Source organism: Moschus berezovskii, chromosome 21, assembly GCF_049115385.1.
Source record: "Moschus berezovskii isolate FMDL1 chromosome 21, NW_MosBer_1.0, whole genome shotgun sequence".
Taxonomy (NCBI): Eukaryota; Metazoa; Chordata; class Mammalia; order Artiodactyla; family Moschidae; genus Moschus; species Moschus berezovskii.
Window position 1 is genome coordinate 4,450,381 of NC_142480.1, and position 26,701 is coordinate 4,477,081.

The 26,701-nt window shown below is 36.1% G+C and overlaps 1 long non-coding RNA gene and 4 other non-coding genes across 5 annotated transcripts in view; all 5 read right to left on the reverse strand.

Annotated features, from left to right (window-relative positions):
- Positions 1-26,206, reverse strand: part of LOC129550657 (uncharacterized) — a 69,215-nt gene extending 43,009 nt beyond the window's left edge. Inside the window, exon 1 of the long non-coding RNA XR_016035723.1 lies at positions 1,148-26,206. This is a non-coding gene — a long non-coding RNA (uncharacterized LOC129550657). The remainder of the gene's footprint in view (positions 1-1,147) is intronic.
- LOC129550785 (small nucleolar RNA SNORD113/SNORD114 family) lies at positions 1,315-1,389 on the reverse strand. The gene has a single exon (XR_008684920.1). It is a non-coding gene; the product is annotated as a small nucleolar RNA SNORD113/SNORD114 family (small nucleolar RNA).
- On the reverse strand, positions 3,735-3,809 carry LOC129550802 (small nucleolar RNA SNORD113/SNORD114 family). Its single transcript, XR_008684932.1, has one exon. It is a non-coding gene; the product is annotated as a small nucleolar RNA SNORD113/SNORD114 family (small nucleolar RNA).
- LOC129550797 (small nucleolar RNA SNORD113/SNORD114 family) lies at positions 7,662-7,736 on the reverse strand. The gene has a single exon (XR_008684929.1). It is a non-coding gene; the product is annotated as a small nucleolar RNA SNORD113/SNORD114 family (small nucleolar RNA).
- Positions 25,428-25,497, reverse strand: LOC129550791 (small nucleolar RNA SNORD113/SNORD114 family). Its single transcript, XR_008684923.1, has one exon. It is a non-coding gene; the product is annotated as a small nucleolar RNA SNORD113/SNORD114 family (small nucleolar RNA).
- Positions 26,207-26,701: the final 495 nt, after the last annotated feature.

Here is a 26,701-nt window from a genome sequence, read left to right on the forward strand (position 1 = left end):
AAGGAATCCTAAAAAACTAAAATATGTGCACATAAAACTGATTTACTTTGCTATACACTTGAAACTAACACAGCATCGTAAAACCCAAATATAAGTGAAAGTTGCTCAGTCGTGTCCGACTCCTTGAGACGCCAAGGACTATACAGTCCATGGAATTCTCCAGGCCAGAATACTATCATGGGTAGCCTTTCCCTTCTCCAGGGGATCTTCCCAACCCAGGGATCGAACCCAGGTCTCCTGCGGGTTTCAGGCAGATTCTCTACCAGCTAAACCACAAGGGAAGCCCAAGAATACTCGAGTGGGTAGCCTATCCCTTTTCCAGTGGATCTTTTCCTGCAGATTCTTCATCAACTGAGCTATCAGGGAAGCCCTCATGTCAGGCACTGGCCAAATAGTGTTACTAAGAAACTAAATTTTTATTTTTGACTATTTGAATTTAAAAGTTAATAGCAAGATATGTTTAGAGAGTAGGGTGTATATTATCCTTCCCTGAAGAAGGAGGGGCTTAAATCTTTTTATGTAAGTGGACTCCAGGCAGTAAAACAAGATTAATTGGGCTCCTTCACATATTACACATGTTTCTCACTGGCAACAGTTTTTACTCTTTTAAATAATACAGATATGAAATTATGCTTTGACTTACTTGCAATAATGGCACCAATATTGGTGAAAACTAAAGACACTTAACAAACATACTTAGAGACACTAAATCTATCCATCTGCTTACCACAAAAATCATCAACATGCATCTACTTGATTAAAAATAAATATCAGTGAACACAAAAGGATTCATAATTTTACATTCACAAATCTCATGCTGAAATATTTTCCATGTTTCAGTAACTATCTAGTCATTTGTATCTTATTTTTCACTATTGATTATATTAAACTACTATTTAACAAAATATTTTATACTGTTTATCATGATTTGTTATATTACCATTGATCATATCTATTATAGTATTATTATTATAAATTATATGAATATTTTTTTAAAAAAGACATATGACCAGAAACTCACCACCAAGAACAACATTGATATTCACATATCTATCTATACTTTCTCAAAGGAGGAGCACCCGTAGTCTATCTTACTGAACTCAACTTTTCAGAAATATATTAACAATAATTCTTGGTTCATAAGCACCTTTCGCAGCTGAATAAGGAGTAGCTCTCCTCTGTATTTCTACTTCATTTATTCATGCATTGATTTACTTATACTAATACCATCCATATTCATGAACAACAAAAGGTCAAGAACACAACCCTTGAATATTTCCGACTTCCTTTGTAAGCACATTTCCCAAAGACACGATGGACCTCAGAGTTACAAACTGGGTTTAATCAAAATAGTATTCAGATGCCCCACGCATACTCATCATCGATCCAGACTTGGTATTCTGTGCCTTTGTTTGATATGTTGTTCTTGACATATTCATTGATTCACTGATAATAATACAACGTTCATGAAATAGGAAAATAAAACCAAGACACTTGAAGATATGAATAAATAGCTCCTTGTGCAATGCAGCCCAGCATTGAAAATATGAATTAATCCATTTACTTGTATCATGTCAGTTCCATATTAGCCATTGGTCCATGCTTAGACTTCTTGTATCCATATTTTAATGATAGGACAATGAACTTTCATTTTCTACCATGATTAAGAAAAAGGCAAAATTTTTCATTTTCGTATGATCTCCTCCTTGATGGGTTCATAGTCTACAACAATATCAATACAGTGTTTATATCCCCTGTGGTATGAAAATTAGAATTGAAAAAAAAATTTAATTTAAATTTGAGTTAGAAAAATTAAGTGGAACACTAAGACTCTTCAAAGTCTCTTGGACAGCAAGGGGATCAAACCAGTCAATCTTAAAGGAAATCAGTCCAGAATATTCATTGGAAGGACTGATGCTGAAGCTGAAACTCTAATACTTTGGCCGGCTGATGCAAAGAGCTGACTCATTTGAAAAGACCCTGATGCTGGGAAAGATTGAAGGCAGGAGGAGAAGGGGACGACAGAGGATGAGATGGTTGGATGGCATCACCAACTCAATGGACATGGGTTTGAACAAGCTGGGGAGATGGTGAAGGACGGGGAAGCCTGGCGTGCTGCAGTCCATGGGACTGCAAAGAGCTGGACACAACTGAAGGGCTGAACTGAACTGAAACTTTTCAGAAAATGAGTGAAATCCTTTTCATCCTTTTGTCCTAATAAATTCAGTCATGCTGAAATGGATTAATCATAACTCAAATTCCTAACATATTTTAATCATTGACCAATGCATGTCCACCTTAGAATTGTTCACGTATGTAGCCATTTATTCCTTCAAAATATCTCCATGGATACCCATGACCAAGCTCCCAACAGAACATGAATTTTATTACTTACACTGATCTCTTCTCTCTTTATCTAAAAGGTAAAAGTCAAGATCTTCGCCATGAGTGAATAATCAAATCTGGCAGAATGCTTGCTCTGAGCAGTTAAAAGCAAATTTTAAAAAGAATCAATCTATAAGTATCTACTTTAAATGATCAATAATTAGGCAAGCATAATCCTTGATTTGCATCCTATTTTCAACATTTGGAAAGAGCTCTACTTTATATATATTGTGCAATCTTTTATTTTATAAAATATGATGGATACCACTGAATCTAGCACTAAACACCAGAAAAATAACTATAACTATTAAGAATATATCTCTCTACATATTACCCATGAAGGGCTAAGATCATCTTTTTCACTGAACTTTAACTGTGTGGAACTGGATCCATGGGAGAGGCAACTCATGGCACAATCTCACCAACGGTCCAAGCTTGACCCTACTTAATAAATTTATTACTTCACTCACTAATTCCTTTATTTAATTACACATGGAATAACGAGACCATCCCTTTATTTTTCTAAAAGAATTCCCGAAAGTTTAAATAACCATCAAAACAGGCCTGAAACACTATTATTGATAAAAGTCCATGTGCACCATTGGAAAAGCCTAGAATGTTCTGTCTTCCCATGGGCAACAGCTGTGTAAAACATAATGAATTCGGATCTTTCCATCCAATTGCAGGCCCTCCACTGATGTACTATTGGCTGACTTTTTGAAAAAGTGACTGACATACAGATGTATACATTTGATCACTTATAATTATACTTCAATATCTGTGACCCACACACCCTGGATAAGAACCTTCAATAATATTTACATCTGTCCTCATGTCATTAGCCAAAAGAATAGCAAACGGGTTCTTTTAATGTTTGTTTGCATGCAACATAAAATTGCATAAAAAGACTGAATTAAACACAAATGTGGTTGAATAAAACAGTCACATCATTGTTACATGCTCTCCCTCCCAATTACCCAGTTTATTCAATCAACTATTTATGTAAATGTATTTCTCTTTCCTTAGTAAAATGATTGATTGGCAACATGCCTCCACACAAAACAAAAACATTCAGTTTTGTGTGCAAATGACCATCTGCTCCTTACAAAAATGACAAGAGCCTTGACTATTAAGAATCTAAAAAAACTGTTTTCAGAATTACTGATGTTTCATTATATATCTTACAAAGTTGGATGCATAGATCTCTTATTCCTCGATCACTGACATATTTTTAATTCATAGGCTAAATTTATTTTAATAAAGCTATTCACACCCTAAACCAAAAAACCTGAGAAGAAGGTGTTGTAAGTTCATTTCCCACAAAGAGAATAATGAAATGCCGTTCTGTTATGGACCTCAGAGTTGCAGATGGGCTTAATCACAGTTTTTGCTTGAGAAACCCCAGGAGATTCATCACTGATCCCTGCTAGGAAATTTCTTTTCATTTATTGATTAATTTTCTGAGACACACACACACACAAAACACAATCACAAAATTCCAAAAATCAGATTCTTAAACTTTAGACTCTCGCCCTATAGAGCTAATAAAACAACATTTCTTCTGTAATGGAACTGAAGGCTACACATGCGGATGGTCCCTGCTTTCTATCAAACCCACATTCAGCATTCCTTCCTATGTGGCCCTCTCTGATTTAATTCACTCGTATGTCAAAGATGGTTCCATGAAAACGTAATGAAACTACCATCAGCAATCATCCCCAGACTGCCGGCAAAGTTATCAGCCCCTCTACCCACATGCAGATGGGGGAAGCAACCGTGGTAGCAAAGAGAAGAGAATACTAAATTAAACCACTCCTATCTTCTTCTCAAGTGACCTCAGTTGTATTGATTTAGCTTAAACACAATTTGGGGTTCGTGACACATCCCCACCACTGGTCCATACTGGAAGTGTTTCATGTATGTAGTACATAATTATTACTTTGGAATTCTTCAGCTAACCCTCATGAATAGACTATTCAAACAAAGAATGTGAACCAAGGGACTTACTTATGTTAGACTTTATGCTGCTTGCTCACGATAAAAATTCTTTATTAAGTGATTAAATCAGCTGTCCTGTGCTCTCTGGGGAGGAAAAAAGCTGATTTAGAATAGATTTTGATTTTTTTAAAATGATTGTTAGTCAGGCAGAACTAGATAACAATAAACTTTGGCTCAAATGCAATTTTTTACTAATCCAGTATGAGTTTTTAGTTATGAATAATATAATAAACATTATTAAGTCCACTGCCAAGCCCCAGATTAAGATCTGTAGGTGATGGACAGGGAAGCCTGGCGTGCTGCAGTCCATGGGGTCGCAAAGTGACAGACACGACTGAGTGACTGAATTGAATGATTACAAATATCCATCTGTTAAGTATATGGTTAGTAAAGTCACTCAGTCTCATCTGACTCTTTGCAATCTATCCACTGCAGCCTGCCAGGCTCCTCTGTCCATGGAATTCTCCAGGCAAGAATACTGGAGTGGGAAGCCATTCCCTTCTCCAGGAGATCTTCCTGATCCAGGGATTGAACCTAAATCTCCTGCATTGCAGGAGGATTCTTTACCACCTGAGGCTCCAGGGAAGCCTCTAAGTTATGGTTACTTAAAAATATGATGGATACCACTGAATCTAGCAGTAAACACCAGAAAAATAACTATAACTATTTTTATAGTTATAGGCAAACACCTTTCCTTTCTTACCTAAAAAAAAAAACAGCATTGTACCAAAACTCAAAACATTGCCTCTTGACCACAGATACTAATACATTCCACATGAAAGAGGACTACAAATGAAACCTGTTCATTTTACTTCAAGATTGTATTAATATTAATACTTATTTTATTCCATTCTACTAATTGTTCCAGGAGCAGGTCTCTTCCTATTTCAGAGGTACAGTTCTGTCTTTATTCATCCGCTGAATCACTTGCATTAATACACTCCATAGCCACGAACCACAAAAGCCAAGAAAAACCTCATCGTCTTTTCCTAACTTCTCCTACTACTTAATTTCTACAAAGAATATTGATTGATTCTCTATGTATTGATTCTCTATGGACCTCAGAGCTACACAGAAGGCACACTCAATGTTATTGATTTCACCAATGTTATTTCATTTTCACCAATAGCCATCACTGATCCATAGTAATAACTTTCTATTTCTTAATCCATCTATCCCTTCCTGAACTGATTCATTCGTTCACAGATTCAAGAATAATAATTACACAATCAATAACCTGCAGTGACACAAAACTAAGAACAAAGGCTTAAACACAACCAAGATCTGTTCACGGCCCTATTAATGCAGCATGAATAGACTCAATATCTTTTCACAATAAGGCTCTGTTTTTACACATAGGGGTTAATCAGCACACTTACTTCCTATCAGCCCCTTCCTTGAGATCAGTGCCCACCTGCTCCTTTTCCACTTGATTTGTCATTATATTAAAGCTGCTGATCAACAGCCACAGCCCTATGATCTTAGCCCACAACTGACAAAAAAGACATCTGCCATCCTCCAAAGTACTCCAGCCTCAAAGAGTTAACAACTGAATCTTAATCAATGAAGAAATGGATTCAGCAAATGTGGGCAGAATATTAAGTAGGAAGTTAATATAATACTGCTCTGAAAATATGTGAAATTCCTTGCATCCCTTTAGTAATGAATGATCCCTAGTGGGACTGAGTTGAATTAATCATAAATGTTAATTTATGACACATTCCAATCATGGGCTCATAATTGGCATTCCTTAATTTCATGTGCTATTTGACTATTTATTTTATTGAAATAATTCAGTGGGATCCCATTAATAATCCCCATCGGAGCTTAGAACACCAACAGTGATATTTCCTTATTTCAGTCTTTAAGCTCCTTAGTCCCAGAAGTAATAGCCAGGGTCTTCACCATTAAAGCTGATTAAGTCAGCTGTGTGGTGTTCATTTTATAAAGGGGAAAAAAAATCTATTATTAAAACTCTAAAAATAGTTAGCTTTTTTAAAATTGATATTTGTAGGGAGGGCTAGATATATAAACTCTATTTTATATCATATTCTCATCATTTTCCTAAGAAGGGAACTCTTTCATTTACTTAAGTTTGGCTGTTAAATAATATGAATACCACTGAACTCACTGTTCAACAAACTACAATTAGAGACATCTTACTTCACCCACTACTTACACAGGAAGAGCCAAGGATCACCTTATTGGACTTACTTCTGTGGAATTCAATGTATTTTTCTCATGAGACAATCTCACCTACCCACCACTATATGGATTTAGGGATTCATTCACTTACTGATTTATTGTGTTATTCAGGGAATAATATTATCATACCTTTAATTTTCTAAAGAGAACTCAAAATGGTTAGAGACCAACCCAGAATCAAGTCACTGGGCCACGGAAAGGCTCAAGCTTGCCTTTCAAAAAGTAGACAAGCTTAGAATTTTTCCTAAAATATCTAACACAGAAAACAAGACGCATCAGTATCCTGATACCAAAACATGGGTTCGAATTGGTGTGTGGTTAGCTAATGTTTTAAAAGAAGACTAAGCATGTACACCCGGGGTGGATTCATGTCAATGTATGGCAAAACCAACCGATATAATATTGTAAAATAATTAGCCTCCAATAAAAAAAAATAAAAGAAGACTGAGATATAAAAGTATAATCTCTTCTTCTTACACAGATACACCAGTGTCTGTGATCTCATCCACCAGACAACATCACTGAACAAAATTTTTGTCTATCTATATAGCCATTGCCATTGAGGAGAACAGACTTGTTTCATTTTTATTGTTTTAATAAAAATCAATGAGAAAAAGGATTGGGTTAATGAGAAGTGTTGTCTTACAAAACATTCTCACCACTGGTCTCTGTCTCTTAATTAAATGTGGTTATTTAAAGAATTTATACAAGTTAATGCATTTTCATTTCCTTAATACCACAACCACCCAGAAATATAGCACCAACACAGAACAAAAACTGTTATATACAGATGACCATATATATACACTCCTTTCCAGAACAGTAAGATTCTTTACTGTTAATGTACAGTAAACAGACTCAGTTAGATTTTTATAATAATCCATGTTTTATTATACTCCTTAATAATAGGTACATTATATGTAATTTTTAATTTATTGATACATTTTTTATTTATGGGACAATATTATAATAAAAATACAATCCATCCCCAAGAACCACAAAAGTACAAACACAACATGCTAGGCACTCTTGTCCCAGAGAGGGAATAATTCAGCCACGTACGTGTCTTTATAATGGACCTCAGAATCACTTATGGGTTTAATCAAAACTCCTGTTTCAGATACCCCATGGAACTCATCATCGATCCAGACACGTTTTTCTTTCTGTATTTACTTATTAATTGATCCATGAATAACAACACAATCATAAAATTCCAAGAACAAAATCTCCTTTTATAATGGACCCTGGAGAATATGCGTGATCAGTGAACATTCATAATTCATACAAAATTCATATTCAATATTGATCATTTTGGGTGCTTCTTCTATTTAATTGCCCATGTTCTAAAGAGGGTTCAACGAAAAGGGTGGTGAAGTCACCACCTTTAATCACTTCTCAAACACAGGGTCTTCCATGGGCTTGTGGGGTGCCACGCAGTTCTCAGCCAGTGCTACACCAGCACAGTTTGAGGAGGAACGCACAAAGTAATGTCACACGCACATGTGCTCAGTCACTAAGCACGCTGCCGGTTCACCCTCTAGGGGATCTTCCAGACCCAGGGATCAAACCCACCTCTCATGCACCTCCTGAACTGGCAGGTGGATTCACCACCGAGCCACCTGGGACGCCCCAAAATGTAATATAAAATAGTTCTAAAAATGAATGAAATGACTACTCTCTTTTTTTAATTGCCTCCGTTGTGCTGAATTAGACTAAACATAATTTTTGATGCATACCATATCCCCATCACTGGTCCATATTTGAGATTTCTATTTCCTATATTCACACGTTGACGCTTTTGAAATACCACTAAATATTTGTGAACAAATCATCCTATCAAAGGATAGGAAATTCAAGTCTTATGTACTTATTTTTCTCTATGTTCTTAACCCACAAAGCTAACTGCCTAGATTTTGCTTCTTAGAAAATGAATGTGTGCTGTCCTATGTTCATTCTGTGGAGGAAACAGGAGAATTAAACTAGAATTTAAATGTATTTTAGTTATGTGGAACTAGGGAGTTATAAACGCCAAACCTTTCTAACTAATCCAATATTTGACTTTCAGATAAAGTTATAACCACGGTTAAAACCACAACATAAGAATCAGAAAGACATTTATCAAAACTCTCTTTATATTTTAACAACTTAACAGAATAAAAGATAATTTTAATGGATGCGACTTTTGCAGAACTGGGAACATTTAAATATTTGCGTACATTTAAATACATCCAATAAGGAGTATATATCCAACACATACAAACAGCTCATATAGCTCAATATAAAAAAAAAAAATTTAATCGGCAGAAAAACTTAATTTTTTTCCAGGTACCCAACAGGCATAAGAAAAACTGCTCAGCCTCACAAATGCAAAACAAAACTGCATGAGATATCACCTCACACTTGTCAGATGACCATCATCAAAAAGAACACAAATAACAAGTACTGGCAAGGATGTGGAGAAAAGGGAACCCTCATATACTATTGGTACGAATGTAAAATGTGGAAAAGAGTGTGGAGGTTTCTCAAAAAAACAAAAATATAATGATCATATGATCCAACAATTCCACTCCTGGGTTTATATTAGGGAAAAAAACCCACTAGTTAAAAAAGATGCATGTACATCAATATTAACAGCAATATCATTTATTTACAATTGCCAAGATACGGAAGCAATATACAGTCCATCGGACTCTCCAGGTCAGAATACTGGAGTGGGTAGCCTTTCGCTTCTACAGTGGATCTTCCCAACCCAGGGATCAAACCCAGGTCTGCTGCACTGTGGGCAGATTCTTTACCAGCTGAGCCACGAGGGAAGCCCAAGAATACGGGAGTGGGTAGCCTATCCCATCTCCAGCAGATCTTCCCGACCCAGGAATCAAACCAGATGCAGATTCTTTACCAGCTGAGCTACCAAGGAAGCCCATATATTAACTATACGTCAATTTAAGGGAAAAAAAAAAAAAACAGAAAAAGAAAATACCCACAATCTCGTAAAAATCCTAATTTCACATTCTCAGTGGTGACTCTGCTTAATTCAATTTTATATGTTCATTTATTTATTTACTTAACTACTCAAGGAATGACTAAACCATATGTCCATCATATGAAGAAAGTCAAAATGGCAAGCCAGCAAGTACTCCAGAACAGAAATATTATTATATGCAATGTACTATATGTTGCTTATCAAAAAAGCAAGTAGATTAGGAATTTTTTCTTTCTGTAACATCAGTAGCAAAAGCTCAAAGTAATAAGATAACATTTTTTATTCATTCAATTATAACAATACATCAATATCTATGAAGAGAAAGAAAATAAATTCTGAATGCACAAACATCTGTCTATCCAGTTATCAGTCATAAACATAACTGACTAGATTATGTTTGTGTTGCTAATAAAATTTAGAGAATACAATCTGGTCAGTCCTAATGCCTCTTACATGACCTGTCATCAACATGTGCCCACAACTGTATATTGTCACCCTGTTTACTTAACTTATGCAGAGTATATCATGCAAAATGCTGGGCTGCTGCTGCTGCTACTGCTAAGTCACTTCAGTCGTGTCCGACTCTGTGTGACCCTGTAGACGGAAGCCCACCAGGCTCCCCGTCCCTGGGATTCTCCAGGCAAGAACACTGGAGTGGGTTGCCAAAATGCTGGGCTGGATGAAGCAGAAGCTGAAATCAAGACTGCCCCAAAAAAGGGCAATAACCTCAGATACGCAGATGGCACCATCCTTACGGCAGAAAGTGAAGAGGAACTAAAGAGCCTCTTGATGAGGGTGAAAGAGGAGAGCGAAAAAGCTGGCTTGAAATTCAACATTCAAAAAACTAAGATCATGGCATCCAGCCCCACCACTTCATGGCAAACAGATGGGGAAATGATGGAAACAGTGACAGACTTTATTTTCTTGGGCTCCAAAATCACTGCAGACAGTGACTGCAGCCATGAAATTAAAAGACGCTTGCTCTTTGAAAGAGAAGCTATGATAAACCTAGACAGTGCATTAAAAACCAGAGACACTACTTTGCCAACAAAGGTCTGACTAGTCCAAGCTATGGTTTTTCCAGTAGTCTGAGAGTTTGACTATAAGGAAGGCTGAGCTCTGAAGAATTGACACTTTTGAACTGTGGTATTGGAGAAGCCTCTTGAGAATCCCTTGGACTGCAAGGAGATCAAATCATTCAATCCTAAAGGAAATCAGTCCTGAATATTCATTGGAAGGACTGATGCTGAAGCTGAAGCTCCAATATTTTGGCCACCTGATGCAAAGAAGTAACTGATCGGAAAAGACCCTGATGCTGGGAGAGATTGAAGACAGGAAGAGAAGGGGACGACAGAGGACAAGATGGTTGGATGGCATCACTGACTCAATGGATATGAGTTTGAGCAAGCTCCGGGAGCTGGTGATGGATAGTGAGGCCTGGCGTGATGCAGTCCATGGGGTTGCAAAGAGTCGGACATGAGTGAGTGACCAAACAACGACAGTCTTCCCAATCAGAAAGCACCACACCTAGGTCGGTTCTCTGGTGAATTCTATCAGAAGATTTAAGGGAAAACAATTATACCAATTCTCTTAAAATCCCTTTTAGAAGATAAAAGTTGAGAAAAATTTCCTAACCCATTCTATGAAGCCATCATTACTGCAATATTAATAACAAAAAAAACAAACTATAGAACAATATCTTTAATGACCATAGGTGCAAAAATCCTCAATAAAATATGAGCAAATGAATCCAATATCGTATAAAAAGAAATACAGTAAGATCAATAATTGTAATAATGTGACTCTAGGTATGGGAAAAAGCAACAAGAGGAAATATTTTCCTGGACCAGGAGGCTAGTAAGACAGTGGTCCAGAGACTTTTGCTACTTGCAAGGCCTGGTCCAATTTTAGCACACTGAGTGGCCCATCACTTCCATAGACCTGGGAATGAGCCTTCCCAGCACCGCGGGACACATTGGCCATGAAATGGTGTCACATGGTCAGATATGTGGCTATGAAGGGACCCTGCTGACTGGAAGTTGGTACTTGCCAGCTGCCTCTGCAAAGATTACATCATGACCATTGCAAGCTGACCTTCAACACCCCCTGAAAGAAGTTCAGGGTGAAAATCAGGAATGAGGCACTCTGTGCTCTGAAAAAAAAAAAAAAAACTGGCAGAACAGGCCTTCAGATAGTTAGATCTTTTCAGAAAAAGGTTTTATGAGTTCCAATTCTTGCATCTTCTCATACCTAGAAAAACACTGACGTCATTAATGTTGAAATCTGCTTTGGCTAATAAAAAAAAATTTTTTTTTTACAATTAAAAGTCAAAATAGAGTAGCTATGGTTCAGACATCCTGGGAAATAACTATTTCCCAGATATCCTGAAAAATGATATTATGGGTGTGATTTCAGATTAGACGCTGTGATCTAATGTAGAACTTAATGCTCCTGTAATCCATTTTTGCTTCTGTACTTTGCTTGCTGCTCGTAAAACCAAAGTTACTCCATTTTAAGATAAGGTTGTTTTTAAGTAAAGATTCCTAAAATTGTTTTTGAAAAAAAGAAAAAAAAAAAAAAAAAAATCCACTGGATATTATCCCATTATACACATCACATCAAAAGGGTATGTGATCAAAAGGAGAATACCCACATGATTATATCAATAGAAGGAGAAAAAGCAACTGATAAAACACAATATTCATGAGGGAAAAAAAACTCTCAGCAAACTAGAAATAGAAGAGAACATCCTCAATTTGGCAATGAATATCTATTGAAAAAAAAAACCTAAAGCTAGGCCTTACTCACCCTCTGCATTGGCCCACACTCTGTCTGCGGAGTGTGCTTCTCTCTGAATCTGAATAAATCCACTTTTTACCCATCAAAAAAAAATCTATAGCTAATATCATAACTAATGAGAAATTTGAAGCTTTCCCACTAATACCAGTATCAAAGCAAGGATGTTCTCTCTCAACACTTCTTTTCAATGTTGTATGAGAAATTATAGCAAACATAACAAGAGAAGAAGAAGAAACAAAAAGTATCCTGTTGGTGAAAGAAGAAATAAAACTGTCTTTGTTAACAGATGACATGGTCATCTATGTAGAAAATAACAAAAGAACTAACAAGAACTCACAAGCAATTATAGCATGGCCGCAGGATACAAGGTAAATAAAAGTCAATCACTTTCCTATATAATAGCGATGAACAAGAGGAATTTAAAATTAAATTGAAAACCAAAAGATGAAATATGTATAAATCTAACAAAATGTATACAAAAACTATATGAGGAAATCTACAAAACTCAGATGAAAATAATCAAAGAACTAAATAAATGTAAAGGTATTCCATGCTCATGGATAGGCAGCATTAATACGATCTTAATGTCAGCTCTTTCCAACTTGATCTATAGATTCAAGTCAGTTCCGGTTAAAGTTCCAGCAGGTGTTTTGTGGTTGTAAACACAGTGATCCTCAAGTTTATATGAACATGCCAAAAAACCAGGATAGTGAACACAACATTGAAGAACAAAGTTGGAGGACTGACATCACCTGACTTCAAGATTTACTATAAAGCCACAATAATCAGGACCCTGTGGTGTTGGTCAAAGAACACGTAAAGTGATCCACGGAACAGAAGAGAGCCCAGAAATAAGGCCCACAAATATATGGACAACTGATCCTTGACAAAGGATCAAAGGAAATACAATGGAACAAAGATAATCTTTTCAATAAGTGGTGCTGGAACAACTGGATGTTCATATTTTAAAAAAAAATAATAAGAAAGAAATACAGACACAGATCTTACACCCTTCCCGAAAATTATCTCAAAATGGATTATAGACCTAAATTAAAAATAAAAAATAAAACCCCTAGAATAAAACACAAGAGAAAATCTAGCTGATGTTGTGTTTGACAACGACATTTTAAATACAATACCAAAGACACATTATGTGGAATAATTGATAAGCTGCAATTCATTAAGTTTCTTTTCTGCAAAGAAACTTTCAAAAGAAAAAAACACAAGCCATAGACTGGGGGAAAACTATTTGCAAAAGACATGTCTAATAAATGACTGTTTCCAAAACATACAAAGAATCCTTAGAATCAACAATAAGAAAATAAACAGCTTGATTAAAAAATGAATCAAAGACCTGAACAGACATCTCACCAAAGATGATAAACAGATGGAAAATAAGCATATGAAAAGACACTCCACATTTTATGTCATGAGGGAAATGCAAATTAAAACAATGAAGTACCTCTACACACCTATTAGAGCAGATATTTGGCAGTTTATTATGAAACTAAACATATTCTTACCATACTATCTAGAAACCACACTCCTAGGTATTTACCCCAAAGAGCTGAAATTTTATGTCCATACAGGAACCTCCACATGGATATTTATTCCAGCTTTATTCATAATTGGCAAAACTTGGAAGCAGCCAACACATCCTTCAGTGGGTAAATGGATAAATAAACTGTTTTACATCAAAATAATGGAAGATTATTCAGCACAAAAAAGAAATGAGCTATCAAAGTCATAAAAAGGCACGAAGGAACCTCAAATTTAGTATGACTAAAGTTAGAAAGACAATATGAAATGGCTATGTATAGTATAATTCCAACACTATTACATACTGAAGTTGCCAGGGGTTAAAGGGAGAGAAAAAGCAAGCGACAGAGGATTTTTAGGGCAGCGAAATACTCTGTATGATGCCATAATGGCAGATACATGCCATTATACTGGGCTGGCCACAAAGTTCCTTTTGGTTTTTCCATAAAATGGTACAGAGAAACATAAACGTTTTCACCAACCCAATATATTTGTCCAAAGCCACTGAATTTACAACCAAGAGTGAACCCTGAATTTGACTATGGACTCTGGGTGAAAATGATGTGTCCGTGAAGGTTCTTCAGTTGCAATAAATGTACCCTTCTGGTGTGGGATGTTGATAACAGGAGAGGTAATATACATGTAGAGCCAGGGCGACTGTAGGACATCCCTGTACATTTTGTTTAACTATGCCATGAACCTAAAACCGCTCTTAAAAAAGAAAACCTTTTCGAAAAGGGAGCAGCATGGAAAAAAAAACAGAAACAAAAAAATCTGCTCTTCATCAAACGCAACATTGACTCTTACGTGAAATTGTCTTTTCTGTTTCTTACTCAAAAGTACAAGAGCTTTGATCTATTTAATTTTATTGGAACTCAGCACTTCCAAATGGTAGTAGTCTTGTTCCTTATTTAATTATGTACTCTCATAATCGGTCCTTTCAGGTGCCTTCCTTCATTTACATATTTTATTCACACACTGACTTACTTAAAATATAATCTATACTCAGGAACCTCAACAGACTAAGTGCTGACACTTCGTCACTTCTGCTACATGATCACGTCCCACAGAGTTAACGGGGCATTTTCTTTTTCTAGTAGATCTTGGAGCTATAAAGCTTAGTAAAGTGAAATTCTGGATTCAGATACCCCGGACACTCATCGCTGGTCAAGGCTCGGCATTCTACTCCTTCACTCATTTGCACCTTTGGTGACTGAATCATTCATTGATTCACGAACGGTAAGAAAGTCAACACAGAAAAATCTCAAAATGAAGATTTCTGAAAGTTCTAAGATCAACATACAAATTTCAGTGTCACACACATGGATTCGTTAGCGTCCTCATTTCTTGGAAAGGCTGTACTTTATGGCTGATCCATGCTTACTCCTTTTCATTTAATTTGTCCCACGTTAAATATAGTGGACTGAATGATCATGAACCACCCCACAACTGGAACCCTGACAATCTCAGCCATCTTCCTATGTGCTCTTACTGAAGACTCGGTAGCCGAGCTCACCTGAGGAAATTTAAATTAGCTATGGTACAAAAGTAAAGTGGAATAGTTATCTTCTCTGAAGCGGATGAAAATGTCCTCCATCTTATTTTCTTTCACAGCCTAACTTAGGTTGAATTGGAGTAATCTAATTTATTTTTGTTCATAATACATTCCTATTACTGGCTGAGGTATGGAACTTTTTATTTTTCTAAAATAAATATGAACCAAATCTAGAACTTCTACCATTACTGAGATCTATTTTAGCACTCTGACCCAGAGAAATGATGCCAAGATTTGCACCAATGGAGAATAATTAAGTCAAGTGTGGTGGATCGATTGTGTGGAGTTAATAGTGGATTTTATAAAGAATCTGAGTCTATAATTTATATTTTTCCAGGAATATTAGTAAGCCTATACTAGATCAATCATAAATTTTGATTCATGACACATTTTAATCAAAGGGCCCAAAAAATGGCTAGCATATTATTTATTGACTTACCTAGAACTCAACACAAGAATATGAAGTGGTGATTAAAAGAATCCCACAGTGCACTCTCTCCCAACATGGTAAGAATCTATCAATGTATAAACTATAATGGAAAGAATATGGAGAAGAATGTATATGTATATATATAGATAGATAGATATGTAACTGAATCGCTGTGATGTACAACAAAAATTAACACAATATTGTAAGTCATCCATGCCTTAATAAAATGTTTTTTAAAAAAGAATCTAGATCATTTTTCCTAATAGTAGATGTCACTTGTGCAGGATGGGAGTCATTTAAACACTTCCTTCATGGTACATTTCCACCAATAGTATATGCTAGACCCTCCATTATATACTTATTTATCCAGTCACTGTTTATTTATTCATTTACTCCTGAATTCATGAATAATTTAAACTTCAATTTACTTTTGCAGAGAAAACACAGTATGATATACCCAGGAACAACTCAAATTGTAATATAATTAGATGCAACTACACACGTGAATCTGAGATAAAGTGGGAGAGCCTAGTTGCTTTTCTCCATCTGAATATCAATAAGGAACAATAGGACAAGTGAGTCACATTGTTTTTTAACACATGTTCCTCAGTGGCCCATGTTTTACCTTACTGGTCCTCAACAGGGGCCATACTGTCCCCAGAGGACGTTGGCCAATGTTGAAATATTTTTGGTGGCCAGCCTCCAAGATGGCACCCAAGGATTCCTGGCTCCTAGACATAGCCTTGCAGTCTCCTCACATATTAAATCATGCCTGGCCTCTATACCCAATAGAATACTTGACTGGCTGACAGTGTATGAACTCTGTATCTAAATTATACATACATTGAGCGCTCTGCCTCCCTTTGTCTTGTACTGATTGCTCTTGGGGAACTCAGCTGTAGTGTTTTAAGGACACTCAAGCAGTCCTGAGCAGAGGTCCATGTATGAAGAAACTGTGGTCCCCTGCCAACGACCAGCATGAACTTTCTAGCCTTCTGAGTGACTCATGGAGGCAGATCCTCCAGCCCAAGCTTTCACATATCTGCAATCCTACCTGACATCTTGACTGCAACCTCACAAAAGACCCTAAACCAAAACTGCCCACTAATCCTCTCTAGATTCCTGCCCCACAGAAAATGTGATGCATAACAAATATTTACTGTTGTTTTCAGTTGCTCAGTTGTAGGGTAATTTATTACACAATAAAAAAACTGATACAATACAATGATGAACCACAAAGTGTCATATCTCACAATGAGGACATTGATACTATATTCTCGTATCCTATCTACTCCCCTTTCAAGGAATTGTGACCTAGCTCTTTATCACTGATGAAAGGTTTAAATTAGCAATGGTATAAAATAAAATATAACATTAAAATCACTGAAGATGAATAAAAGTTCTCCATCATTTTTAATGGACCTCAGATTACTCATAAAACTTGGTTAATTACCACTTTTGTCCCTGCATGGCATCCTTTAGTCTTCCCCAGTGGCTCTGCAGTGAAGAATCTACCTATGATGCAGGAGACACAGGTTCAATCACTGGTTCAGGAAGAGCCCCTGGAGGAGGAAATGGCAAGCCACTCTAGTATTCTTGCTGGGAAAATCCCATAACAGAGGAGCTATAGTCCACAGGGTCGCAGAGAGTGGGACACACCTGAGTGGCAGAGCACAGCACATGGCATTCTTTGATTTTATGTATTTGGTTCTTTTTCCTTTGACGTAATAGGATGAACAAATCTCCTTACCCAAGGACATGAATTTTGACCATTGTCATCTAGCAAAGTCTCTCGATAACTTGGGTGTGCTCAGTCCCTCAGTCGTGTCTGACTCTTTGCGACCCCATGAACTGTAGCCTGCCAGGCTCCTCTGCCCATGGGAATTCCCAAGCAAGAAAACTGGAGTGGGTTGCCATTCCCTTCTCCAGTGGATCTTCCTGACCCATCCTGCATTGCAAGCAGACTCTCTTCTATATGAGCTACAGGGAAGTTCCTCAATACCCTACCCAGAGGTAAAAATTAAACTCTTAACATTATTGAACAATTAAATCAGCTATAGTGCTTTCATTCTGTGATATAAGATGCACATTTTTATAGAGAATGGAATAGGCTAAATTTAACTTTTTTAAACAAATTGGAGTCATGAGGTACTAGATTAATCATAAACCTTGGATCCTATCACATTCTTGTTATAGATTTTTTATATATTGAATTGTTTACTGTTTAATTTTTAATTAATATAGCAAATGCTGTTAAATCCAGCACCTAACACAAGAATAATTAATGTAACTGGTATTCAATTGATCTGTATACTCCCTAACCACACAGTTCACAGCCTCATTCATCTTTCTTAAAGGACCACATTCATGCATTGCTTAGAGTAGGCTGTGAAATATTGGTGCAATATTTACCTTAATTTTTCATTGACTTTTATTTTTCTTACTTAAATACTCTAAGAATAACTTCATAAGACAAGAATCCTTTTTTTCATTGAAAATAGTTGATCATTACTCTTGTTTCATGACACCTGCTCCTCACTGACTCATGTACTACCTTCTTTTAAATAATTGACCAAAATATGAACTCATTCATTTATTTACTTTTAACAACACATTCAAAATGAATTCAAGTCAGGACCCTGCAAGAGAATATTGAGTAACACTAGTATCTTTTCATACACTCATTCTCCACAGAAAACTTGTTAGATCCTTTCTTGTTTCATTTTAAATAATAGACAGTAAACAGAGTGATTTGATCATATATACTAACATATTCTCAATACTTATCTATGTTTAGCCTTTTTTCAATTAGGCAGTTATTTAAACAATTATTTTTAATGTGAATGGTTTGTTCCTTTTCTAAATAACCTAACAACCAGCTACCCAACACCAATCCAAAAGCAACATGGATTCTTGTAATAGAATATATCCTACATGGAAAACAGTTAAGACCTGTTCTATTTAGGTTATGATTAGTGCTTCAGAAGATAATATACCAATAATCCTTGCTCACTGCTGACTTAAACCATTGGTCATCATTCATTTACACTTCTTCATTTATTCTTGCATTGCTTTACCTAGGATACATTTCACAGACACTAAGAAACAAAGCTCAAGAACCGCATCTTTGATTACTCCTGACTTTCACTGTAAGTCCCTTTTCCACTAAGATTCTACCGAATCTCAAAGTTACAAAGCTTCATCAAAATCCTTGACTCACACATCTCAGAATACTCATCATTAGTCTATATTGAACATCTTTCTCTTCCTTTTTTATGTATTATTTATTCCTTTATATAATGATTCACTAATAATATAATCCATCCTCATGAATCAAAAACCCCAAGAACAACATCCTTGACTATCACTAATAACTGTCTATATATGCCCACTTCCCATTGTGCTAAGAGACAACATTTTTGCAATATGTTTATATATTTGCTTTTTGCACACATAAATTAATCAGCACCCTTGCACCATATCAGTCCCATTAGTCCATTAGCTTGGCCCTTTTCATTTAAAGACAATGCAATGAATAACTAAGGGATCCATAATCTCACTGTACAACTAGAACCATTTTGTCCATCTTCCAGTGTGCTCCTCTGTCAAAAAATTAATAGCCTAAATCTTTACCAATTGAGCAGTACTTGAAATGCACTGCAAAACTAGAACACAAGGTAAAGCAGCCCTGGAAATGAACAAAACACCAGCTTCTTTTTCATTGAATTTTAAGAGAACTAAAAAAAATCAATCAATCATAAATCCCAATTCTGGCCCAGGTCGGTGTTACTTGGTTTTATTTATTAATATACCCATTTATTAGTTTGAAAAATTTAAGTGACACCCATAAACTAACCTCCCAACCCAAGAACATAAACGCTGTCACTCACAACACTATGTTCTGTCCTTACCCATCAAGTTTCTTAAAGTCAAGATCTTTAGCACTAGATAATGATTAAATCATCTGTAGTATGTTCACTTGGTGAAAATGTAGACTTTCAAAAAGTTTTCTTTAATGGAAGTCAGTTTTTCAGTGTTAATTATTAATATAAACTTCGGTCATTTAATAATCTCATCATTGCCAAGAATGGCACTCTTTATTTACTGACTTACTTAATTTTTATTTTTAAATAATACAGTGAATACCAATGTGAGACTACAAACCTTTATCAATCATAAATATATGTCTGCTGCTGCTGCTGCTGCTAAGTCACTTCAGTCGTGTCCGACTCTGTGTGACCCCATAGACGGAAGCCCACCAGGCTCCCCCGTCCCTGGGATTCTCCAGGCAAGAACACTGGAGTGGGTTGCCATTTCCTTCTCCAATGTGTAAAAGTGAAAAGTGAAAGTGAAGTCGCTCAGTCGTGTCCGACCCTTAGCGACCCCATGGACTGCAGGCTACCAGGCTCCTCCATCCATGGGATTTTCCAGGCAAGAGTACTGGAGTGGCTTACCATCGCCTTCTCCGAAATATATGTCTACATACTCCCTATCCATAAATCTTAACAACTTGGTGATTGCTTATAATGGACCTCACTTGTGCAGCATTGGATAAATGCAGATGTTTATTTTATGGCATATTCTCACCAATTCACATGATTTTTTCTGAGTTATAATGTCTAGTGATTCATTTGTTGATTTCTGTATATAATTAGGCATAAAATAGTTTATTTACAAATTTGTCTAAAGAATTTCTCCATATAAATTTTGTATGTGTACTTAGCCAAAGTGGGGAGGAACCCAGAGTTCTCCTTCTTTATCTTGACAATATTTGGATATATCCGGAGTACACATTACATCTGGTTCCGGACACATGTTCCTCCCTGGCCCCTCTTTGGCCTTCTTTTGAATAACCAGTCTATATATAAAATGCATTCCTTTATTCTCTTGTAACATTATATCAAGATCAATGAAAAAAACCAAAGTACTGCATAAGAGCACTGGATATCCTTCTTAATGCTCATAGCCTATTGACGTAACTGACTAAATCCTCTTTTGATGTTTTTTAAATAAAACTCAGTGAATAGAGATAGATTAATCTTAACTCTGATCATATGACAAAGTCTAATTTTGCTTTGTGCTTGGCCTTCTCTCAATAAAACAACTATGTAAGCAACTCTTTATGTAAACTTTTTTTGTTGTTCTTTTATAATTAAAACAGCAAAACCAGCAATGAAAACAGCCACCTGGACTCTTAGTTATCTCTGGATTGTCCCCGTGGAAGGGTTCAGAGCTTTAATCGGTTCATCTACAGAACCCCATGTTTCAAACATGCACTAATAATAATCTTTGCTTTATTGCATAATTCCATAATTGGTCTCTGTGTGGCCCTCCTTATCTTCACCCATTTACATACTTATTTATCCATTCCTAAATTCATTTCCCAAAGAGTTTAGCTTCTGCCTTTTTCTCAATATGCCACCAATTTCAAGATAGAAATTAATTACAATTTTGGATTCAGACCTAACCCCCACTCTAGGAGTCATCATTGATCCAAGCTCACCACTTGTTTTTCTCAGTCTTTTACCCCTTCATGTATTGATTCATTCACTAGTCTGGTAATAACACAATCACTACATATACATCATAAAATCTTCAAAATATGATTCTTGAATGCTGCTGCTGCTGCTACTGCTGTTGCTAAGTCACTTCAGTCGTGTCCGACTCGGTGTGACCCCATAGACGGCAGCCCATCAGGCTCCCCCGTCCCTGGGATTCTCCAGGCAAGAACACTGGAGTGGGTTGCCATTTCCTTCTCCAATGTGTGAAAGTGAAAAGGGAAAGTGAAGTTGCTCAGTCATGTCTGACTCGTAGCGACCCCACGGACTGCAGCCGACCAGGCTCCTCCGTCCATGGGATTTTCTAGGCAAGAGTACTGGAGTGGCTTGCCATTGCCTTCTCCGAATGCTACTAAGATCTATCTATATGCTCATTTCCTATAGAACTAATAGCACTAGATCTCCTTTTCCAATAACCCTCAATGTGGACATATTTGATCTCTCCCACAGAGATCTTTTGAAGGGAAAATGTTGATATCAACTGTCATGTAAATATAAAAGAATAGCAAAGAAAAAAAAGAAAAGGTGAAACATTTTCCAAATTTTTGGAGGAGTCCTCAGTTGCGCAGAATTGAATTCAACATCATCACCGACCATTCATTAGCTAGTCTAGTCATTGGTACTGTACAGCGTTCTTTAATTTTATACTTTTGTGTAGCTATCTAATTTTTTGAAGTATTTCAGTGAAAACTGAACAAATTCTCCTAACCAAGAACATAAATTTGGAATGTTACCCAACTTGGTATATATGCTTCTTAAACAGAGTAATATCACCCAAATGCTTCCTCATTAGATATGATTAAGTTCATTGCTGCTGCTGCTAAGTCACTTCAGTCGTGTCCGACTCTGTGTGACCCCATAGACGGAAGCCCACCAGGCTCCCCCATCTCTGGGATTCTCCAGGCAAGAACACTGGAGTGGGTTGCCATTTCCTTCTCCAATTAAGTTCATTATGGTGTATTAATTCTGAGGTGAAATGGAGGCTTTAAAAATAATGAAAAATCATGAATTTAGGTATGTTTAGAGGATACTAATTGCAGAGTTCTAGATGAGACCTAAAACTTGTTTCATGTCTTTGACCCAGGAACATCACTATTTTTTATTTACTCAATTATTTAATTATCATTTTAAGCTATATACTGAACACAACTGAACCCACAATCTAACCCACGAGTCAGAACTTTAAAGTCAAGTTTTCTTCTTAATGATCTTTCTTGTGCAAATCAGATAAACTTTAATCTTTGCTTTCCAGGGCCCAAGCGTGACTCGTCTGTATGTATTCACTCACTCACTCACTCACTCACTCATTTAACTGCTCATGCAATGAGTTCACCAGCTGCTCACTATAGAAAGAAAACAGAAAATGCTAGAATGGGCAGCAACCCAGAAGCAAAATCCTATTATGTGCATCTGTCTATGTGCACATTTTGCAAAATGGGAAAAGCCTGGATTATTTTTAAAGGATGAAAGTCAACTGTGTAAAACAGGATAATCACTATGTTTATTCCATAATAGAGTGCCTCATTGGTGTGCGATTTGCATCTTTCAAGTAAAATATGAATCTATTCATTCATTCCCTAACAGCAATATATAATTATAACGTGTCACGATTATAATTATAATTCACTGGACAAAAACTTTCCAATAATATTAGCATGTGATCATATACTCACAGTCAACCATCTTAAATTAGCCATAACTCTTGTTATAGGACTTATTCGCATCACTGGTCCATGATTTTCTTTCTATTAGATATTTAATTATTTGTGCAAACATTTCTCCCTTTTCTTAATAAAATACACAATTAGCAACCAACTATCAATCCACCATCACAGTACTCAATCTTGGGCATACTCGTCTATTTGCTCCCTGCCAAAAGAGGTAAAATCTCGATATATTTATTTTCCTAGACCTCAGTGCTTCGGAAATATTTGAAAACATATTCTCATAATTGAAGAATGTATGGCTTTCCTGTCTTCATTCCTTCCTTCCTGTGTTTCTTTACTCATGCATTATTTCACTTATAGTAAAGAAAATCCATACCCAAGGAACACAGAGCTTAAGAACAAAATCCTGAATACTCCTTTCTTATGCCACAAGCACCTTTATCTAGAGGGAATAACTAGATCTCCTCTTATAACGACCTCAGAGCTACAGAGTTTAATCAGAACTCTTAATTCAGACAGTCCAAGACACTCATCATGGATCCAGACTTGGCATTTTTATCTTCTTCATTCACATCATTCCTTCCAGATCATTTTTATATGAATAAATTATAATATAATCAATATCCATGAATTATAAATGCCAAGTTCAAGATGAATGATAGTTCCTAAGTCTATTTACATTTGTCCCACAGAAGTAACACATTTAATGTCTTCTTTCAATGTACCTCTGTGTTCCACAAACAGATAATCAACAGGTGTGTTTCAAAGCAAAACGATATTCATAATAGGTTTTTGCTTATCTCTTTACCCAATTTGTCCATATTTTAAAGGTGGTAGAATAAAAATCTATGAACTGCCATCTTCCCTTACAACTAAAACAATGTAATTTTCTTCCTATGTTCTCCATCATCAGCAAGTAAATGATCTTGATCTTCATCAAGGACTGGATGTCTAAATATACTCTGGGGTCATATTATATGGGATATTACGTGACCCTAAAAATTATTAATCATGAACCTTGGTGCACAACATCCCCCTCTTGATCAACGTTTGGTGTTCTTTAATTTTATTTATATATGTAAAACTAGTTTTTTTAAAAAATAATTCCTTGAAAATCCATGAACAAACTCCCCAAATTGAGAACATGAACTTCAACAGTTATTTATATTGATCTTTGTGTTTTTTATTGGCAATGGCTACTGCTAAGAGATTGGCCATTAGAGAATGATTGAGTTGGCTGTGGTATGTTCGTGCAGTAGAGGAAAAGCCAGTTCTACACAGTCTACAGTAGATGTTTTTAAAAGGGTGTGAGCTTTGCACTGCCAGATTAATCATAAACTTGGATCATATCACATTCTCACAGTTGGTAGAAAAGCTGCCATCCTTTCTATTTATCAACTTATTCGATTTTTCATTTTAAGCTATGTAGTAATAAGCATCACTGAATCCAATACCCAACTCAAGAATAGTTTTTATATATCACAGGTGCATAGTTGCATATTCTCTGCTCTTAAGTTAATGGCCTACTAATTATTTTCACGAACTTTGTGCAGAATTGGATAGCTTTTTCAAACTAGTGTCATGGCACATTCTCACGAATAATCCTAGCTCTGCCTTACTTTATGACGTTACAAAGCCTTTCATTTATTTATTTAATTTTCAACGGAATAATCTGACCATCGACTTATTTTCCTTAAAAATATATTACTTATACTAAGATATAAAATATATTGTATAAATATCAAATATGTAATAAAACATACCCTGTAAATATAAACTGTAATAAAATTATGTATATATATGAAGTATTAAACTCTCCAACTGAAACCCAGAACTGAAACACTATTTTCACATGCATAAGTCTCTACGTGACTTAGAAGGACGAAACTAAGTCCTATTTTCTTCATATGAACATCAGTATTAGCTATAAACCTTACTTCAGAACACATGCTCCATATTTGTTCATAGTCTGCCTTTTTAAAATAACCATTCGAGATAAATCATATTATCTCAATAACCTGAGAATCTACACACTGTATACTTGAATACCAAAAATGCTAACCATTGCCGCCAGGCTTGTTACCCACCAACTATACCATCCTCCCACCAACTCTGAATGCCAACATGGGTACCACGCGTGACCCTTTTTTGTCTTCATTCACTTGCACATTTACTTATTCACTCATGCATTCACGGGTCCCTCTACATCAGTAAACACCACAATGAGGAACCACCAAGATCCAAGAACAGACCCCCAGTTTGCCCTAAACTCTATCCCCTAAAAGGGAAAAAATCAACTCTTTTTCTAATGGACCTCAGAGTTAGGGTTTAATCAAAATTCTTGATTCATATACCCCAGAATTCTCATCACTGATCCAAGCTCAATACTCTTTTATTTCCTTCAATACTCTTTATCTATTTACTTATACATTGTTTATGGGTTGTTTACGCATTCATTATTTATCATATCATTTGTGGTTTCACTGATTTTTTTAAACAATTGATTGCTGTGAATCACAAAACCCAAGAGCAAGATCTTTGAATACTGCAGGGAGCTGTCTACAACTATTTATTTCCCACAGAGCTAACAAATGGGGTCTATTTTTAATTGAATCTCAGTGTTTCAATATAGATTAATCAATAACCTTGCTTCATACCCTTCCCATGTGTTTAACTACTCTCTACTTGCCCAGCTTTCAGGTAATTTCTTCATATTTTAGAAGTAGTACAATGAACTTACTGCCTTACCCCACAACTAGAGGACTGACAATACTTTGTGTCTTGCTAGGCGCTCCCTCCTCTAGGATTTAACAACCTAGGCTGTCATCAGCTGAGAAATACTCCTGCAATGTGGTACAAAAATAAAATCGGGAAAATTAAGCAACTGCAAACATGAATGCAAAACCTTCAAACTTTGATTTTAATGGGTCTCTGCTGTACTAATAGGGATCACTCTTAATTCACGGTTCATGACACATTCTCAGCAGTGGCCCATATATGGCTTCCTCTGACCTAGTCTGCAGTAGCCACTCATTCTTTTGAAACAGTTCCACGCACCACATGAATTACCTTCAAACCAAGAACACAAACGTTCTTACTTACATGTGTCCCTTTGCCTTCTATCCACAGAAGTGACAGAATCGTCATCTCTGGTAATGAATAAATCAGATTAGGTATGTTGAATCTGTGGAGTGAAACATGGATTTTAGAAAACTGAAGATGCAGTGTAGATTTTTTTAAGAGACCTTAGTCTTGCTGAAACAAATCTGTCAAGAAATCTCCTTCTAATCTCATTCAATTATCCCAAGAATGGCTCTCTTTTTATTTTTTAAATTATTAATGTATGAAATGATGACAACTGCTACATCTATATCCTAGTAAAATAATTAAGAACTATGTCTGTTCCTAATTCTTTCTATCAAACCCTACCCACATAGTTAAGAGCTTACATGACCATCTTTATAGGCCTTCCTTGATGTGAGTGAGGTAAATTTACATCATTCTTTCTTCATATTTTCTCTCACCATGCTTGACCTTACTTTATGACTTCATTCATTTTTTGTTTACTCGTGGAATAACTTG